The sequence below is a fragment of the Primulina tabacum genome, chromosome 1, assembly GCF_025594145.1.
Source record: "Primulina tabacum isolate GXHZ01 chromosome 1, ASM2559414v2, whole genome shotgun sequence".
Lineage (NCBI taxonomy): Eukaryota > Viridiplantae > Streptophyta > Magnoliopsida > Lamiales > Gesneriaceae > Primulina > Primulina tabacum.
In genome coordinates this window covers 6,150,068-6,155,817 of record NC_134550.1, presented here as the reverse complement: position 1 = coordinate 6,155,817, position 5,750 = coordinate 6,150,068, and the positions used below count along the sequence as shown (strand labels likewise).

General features: G+C 34.0%; 1 long non-coding RNA gene across 1 annotated transcript; it reads right to left on the bottom strand.

Annotated features, from left to right (window-relative positions):
* Window positions 1-4,317: 4,317 nt before the first annotated feature.
* LOC142537571 (uncharacterized) lies at window positions 4,318-4,831 on the bottom strand. The gene is made up of 3 exons (XR_012818559.1): window positions 4,698-4,831; window positions 4,478-4,609; window positions 4,318-4,407 (listed from the first exon to the last, which is right to left on the bottom strand). It is a non-coding gene; the product is annotated as an uncharacterized LOC142537571 (long non-coding RNA).
* Window positions 4,832-5,750: the final 919 nt, after the last annotated feature.

Genomic DNA, 5,750 nt, shown 5'->3' with positions numbered 1-5,750 from the left:
GATCACATAATGGACATCAATTGTAATTAATTATATAAACATAATAAATTTTACCTCACATGGATTTTTATTATATTTATATAACTAATTAAGTTAAAATATCAAATTATATTTTTCTCAATTTACCCACAGGAGTTAATGAAAATACATTTTGATAGTTTTATCATAAAGTTATAGAAAAATCTTATTGAATTAAAATTTTGGCCCACATGCAAATTTTATGTCATTAGATTTTTTTTAAAACATGAATTACATTGGTAAAACATGATATTGTCTCAAAATTTTAAGCATATGATATTTTGTGCAGTTATGCAACCCGCGAGTTTTTCTGATATGAAATTTGAAATTCCCGAACTAAAGGGCGATAACTATAAAATATGAAAATAAAGAATTCTTCTTCAAATGGGGTGGATGGATATTGATTATGCTATACGGAAAGACGAACCATATGCTGAGCATTACGGATAATGTTGATCTTTATGAAAAATGGGAGCGATCTAATCGACTCTGCGTAATGTTCATAAAGACCAAAATCTCTACTGGCATGTGTGGTTCTGTCGACCATCATAATAATATCAAAGAATTATTGAAGGCTATTGATGAATAATTTCAGTCTTCAGATAAGGTACTTGCAAGCACCCTACTTATGGAATTCTCTTCATTAATGCTCACCAGTTTAAGAAGTGTGCGAGAGCACATAATGAAAATGCGGGACATAGCGGCTCGACTAAAGACACTTGAAGTAGAAATGTCTGAAACTTTTCTTGTGCACTACTTTTCTTATACCAGAAGGTCAGTGAGAGCAAGATTTGTTTCCTTATTCTATATGTGGATGATGTATTACTTGCAACCAACGACAAGGGTCTGTTATATGAGGTGAAACAATTTCTCTCTAAAAACTTTGATATGAAGGATATGAGTGATGCATCTTATGTCATTGACATTAAGATACATAGAGACCGAATTAAAGGTATAGGTCTGTCTCAAGAAACCTATATTAACAAAGTTTTAGAGAGATATCGGATGAAAGATTGTTTACCAAGTATAACTCCCGTTGTGAAAGGCGATAAATTCAATTTGAGCCAATGCCTAAAGAATGATCTAGAGCGGGAACAAATGAAAAAAATTCCTTATGCTTCTGCTATCGGAAGCTTTATGTATGCTCAGGTTTGCACTAGACCTGACATTGCATTTGTTGATGGGATGTTGGGAAGATATCAAAGTAATCCAGGTTTAGATCACTCGAAAGCTGCAAAGAAAGTCATGAGGTACCTTCAAGGGACCAAAGATTATATGCTTATGTTCAGACGAATTGAGAATTTGAAAGTAATTGGCTACTCTGATTCAGACTACGCTGGCTTCATTGATTCACGAAAATCCACTTCAAGATATACTTTTATTCTAGCTGGTGGAGCTGTATCTTGGAGAAGTGCAAAGCAGACATTGACTGCTACTTCCACTATGGAAGCTGAGTTCGTAGCTTGTTTTGAGGCAACCTCACATGGTGTATGGTTGAAGAGTTTCATTTCGAGGCTTAGAATTATGGATTGTATATCTAGACCATTAAAAATATTTTGTGACAATTCAGCTGATGTTTTTATGGTTAAAAATAACAAAAGTAGTAGTCGAAGCAAGCACATCGACCTTAAGTATTTAGTCATACGAGAACGTGTTAAAGATAAGAAGCTACTTATCGAGCACATTACCACTGAATTGATGATTGCAGATCCTTTGACTAAGGGCATGCCACCATTGAAATTCAAGGATCATACAGAAAGAATGAGACTTGGTTCCTTTATGTAATTTTGTTTTAAGAACAAAGATAATGAAACTATGATATGATATTTTCTCGTATTTATTGTGCACACATTCATTGATTTGAGATATATCAATAAAGTTGAACATCGAATAAACATAGGGTTTATTCATTAAGTTATTTGAGAGATATAATACATTGTAATACGTGGACGATAATAATCATTTTTAGATGACATATCGCCATGATTCACGTATTTTGTTTTTTCCTATGGTACATGAGATATATGTGTCAACTGGGAGAATGTAAGAAAAATGACACATATCAGAAGAAGAACAGACGTAGGAAATGGTGACGGTTATTGCCTACAACTTTTGACAAACCGTCTCAACATTAGAAAATTAAGATGCGTACACTATTCTTCATTTTACTCTCGGCTCCCGATACGCTCATCGATGGTATGAGAAACGCCTATAAATAGCGGTGATTGAGATCCCGAAGCACACACCTCAGAAAACAAAAATAAACCATCTATCGAGATGGTGGAGTGCTTAGAAGACTTCAACCGAAAGAAAAAACAGAGAAATTAAAAATTTTCAATGACCAGAGGTAATACTCGATTCGCTTCCACATATTATTTATTATGTTCATATATACGTACAAACATGATTTTTAAGAAAAATCCTGACAAGAGACGGATGATGTATAATGACAATTGTGCTAAAAAGTGTAACATAAGGAAGAAAGAAATGTTCATTAAACAAGCAGTCTTGGAAGTAAACTGAGAGCATGATCAAATGTCAGAACCATCGAAAACAAGGACTTGAAGTTGGAAACAAAAAATGAAGATTCGAAGATAGTTATTACTTATTAGGCCACAACTCATCACTTCAAATCGGAATCAAGTAATATGAAAATTTGAAGATAATTATGATGCACGCCGATCTGGAAACACTCTGTGGGTAACACTTGCAAAGTGCTAAATTTTATTGATACCAAAACAAGTCACAGAAAGAAAGAACAAAAGCCCCATAGATAATAATATCAACACCTAATCTAGTACTTCGAAATCAAACGAGACTTAAAAAACAAATCCAATCCTAACCAAATATAAAAAAAAAATATAGACATCGTATATAGTAGACTAGAATATAAATATTATAAAGATAAGATGAAGCATCAATCTCCTACTGTATCAAATTACCAGGTCACAAACTTCAGTAAAAAATAGAACACTTTGATACCTTCATCACCATGGTGATCATTAAGCAAGAGCATAAAAATAACCAAGAAAATGAAGAGAAGGAACCAGTTAAGACAATAATTTCTGAAGACATACCAAATGTAGTGACCTGATGGTCTAACAAAGGAAAGAATGTCGTCACCCGGATCCTTACTTACATCACCATCCTAAAAAATACAACAAAAGTGAACTTCTTGTGCCAATAATAGAAAAAAATATGGATAAAAGGCTTGGTTTTGGCGATACACATATTTCTGTTTCATCTATTTAGAATCTGCTCTAAAATTCGTATCTTCTTGAATGGATATTTATTTTACGCTCCAAACAAAGTCTCACGTCGCCTCAATCTAGCATCACAATACCCACGTGACGGCATTCATGCGCAAAACTGTCTCTAATTAGCAACGGTTTATACATTCCGTCGCTAATATTTTAGGTAAAATAAAAAAAAATTAAGAATTTAATAAATCTGTGTTTTGAATTAGTACAATCGTGTAAGAAATAAAAAAATTTAAGTTTCGTGAAGTGATAAAATCGTGTAAGAGATAAAAATTTTAATTGTTTTGAAGTGGTAAAAAAATCGTGTAAGAGATAAAAATTTTAAGTGTTGTGAAGTGGTAAAATCGTGTAAGAGATAAAAATTTTAAGTGTTGTGAAGTGAATGGAAGAAAATGGAGCGAATTTGCAGGTATTTATAGAGAGAAGTGTAAGAAAATGGAGGGAAGTTTAGGTGGGATCGAATTTTTGAATTTGCGACGGTTGGCTTAGGACTGTCGCGAATAGTAGCAACGGTTTAAGCTAAACCGTCGGTAAATTTAGCGACAGTATTCTTAAAAACGTTGCTAATATCAAATTAGCGACGGTTGTACATGATACTGTTGCTAAATTTAGCGACAGTTCAAATGTAACCGTCGCTAATTTGACATTAACGACGGTTCAAATGTAACCGTTGCTAATTTGAAGTGAATGGAAGAAAATGAAGGGATGTTTAGGCGGGATCGAATTTTTGAATTTACGCCGGTTAGATTAAAACCGTCGCGAATATTAGCAACGATTTGAGCTAAACCGTCGCTAATGTTAGCGACGGTAAATTTTAAACTGTCGCTAATATCAAATTAGCGACGGTTTTACATGATATTGTTGCTAACTTTAGCGACGGTTTAAATATAACCGTCGCTAATGTGAAATAAGCGACGATATAGGTAAAACAGTCGCAAACATTAGCGACGGTTTTCCTAAAACCGTCGCTAAATAACCGTTGTCATAAACGTTCAAAGACAACGGTTTTACAGAACCGTTGTTATTGACCCTAAAAACCGCCATCTTCCTTAGCCTCGAAAGTCATGGAGTTAAATAGAGTGTTAATGCGATTGAGCTTGATAAACTTCACAAGCTTGAAATATCTCCCCTGCAAATCAAATCGAAAGAAATTACTTACGTGCATCAAATAATCAGGACTGTCAATGTATTTGCCTAACCTTGGCACTGTTGAAGGCGTCTAGGGCTATTTGGGGAATATGTCTGCATGCATATAAAAATTCTTCGGCAAGGTATGTGTTCGATCCACCAAATGAACCAGTATATAGCGTGCGCACATACACATCACACATCTGTCAAATGGTATTTTCAATAATCGATAAACCATACTGATAAAAGATAAACAGAAATCAATTCAAAAAAATAATAATCCCCAATTACTTGACGCATCTTCGGCAACGACAACTCTTCCACTTCCATCCTACGATATCCTATAAAACAACGGTCCGAATCCATGCTGCTCGCACAAATTCCGATGAATTTTCTCAATATAGTGAAGTTATAAACAGCTGAAAACATACGTTTCATAAAGGACAGGGTCTTACTAGAAAATTCTCCGATTCTCCCACGCCCAAACCTATAAATATACGGATTGTTTATTATCATTATTTTCTTAATTTACAAATTAATTTTCCTTGTTTAGTTACTCATATACTTTATTAGACTAAAATGTCCATTCATAATTATACTAGCAATTGTACGGATTTACTATTTAATTTCTCAGATTTCTATAATACAACTTCCAATTTTCTCTACCTTCGTTTTTCTTTCATTCACCGTAGAAAAAATATACTTACCATTCAAGATTTAAAAATTTCTTTTATATTTGTAATTTTTTGTACGGTAATATATCAAATGATCTATGACAGAAGTACTATAATATAATTTACTCATATAATAACAAAATATAGATTTTAAATTCCAATCAAACATCTTACACAACAATAATTATTCAAAGATTTCTTCACTTTTTGATCATTCATGCATAAAAATCTTGAATATACATTTAATTATATGATCACCAAGTAATGATCTTATGTAGCGGCTGATTTCGATAAGAAGGTGAATAATATATGCCATCGCCTCGCACGAGCCAATAGCACTCATCCTCACAACGAGCATATATATACTTCTCCGTTTTGAAAAGGTCGAACTGGGCATCCTTCTTGTCCCACCAGAGATGACAGAAGAAGTTCGTTGTTAAACTTGCGCAGAAGCTGAAGGTGAAGTTCTGAAATCTGTGGAGTGTATGGTATCCGAGTTCGTCGTCCCTGGAGAAAACATGTGCCCGCATGGGTTTGGAATTCAGGGGGAGGCCATTGGCAAGTATGATTCTATATTTCTTGGTGTGAAAACATTTTTCTTCGAACAATCCCATTGTTTGGAGGGAGAAGAATAGAACACAAATGATCAGAAAATGAAACATGGAATTGG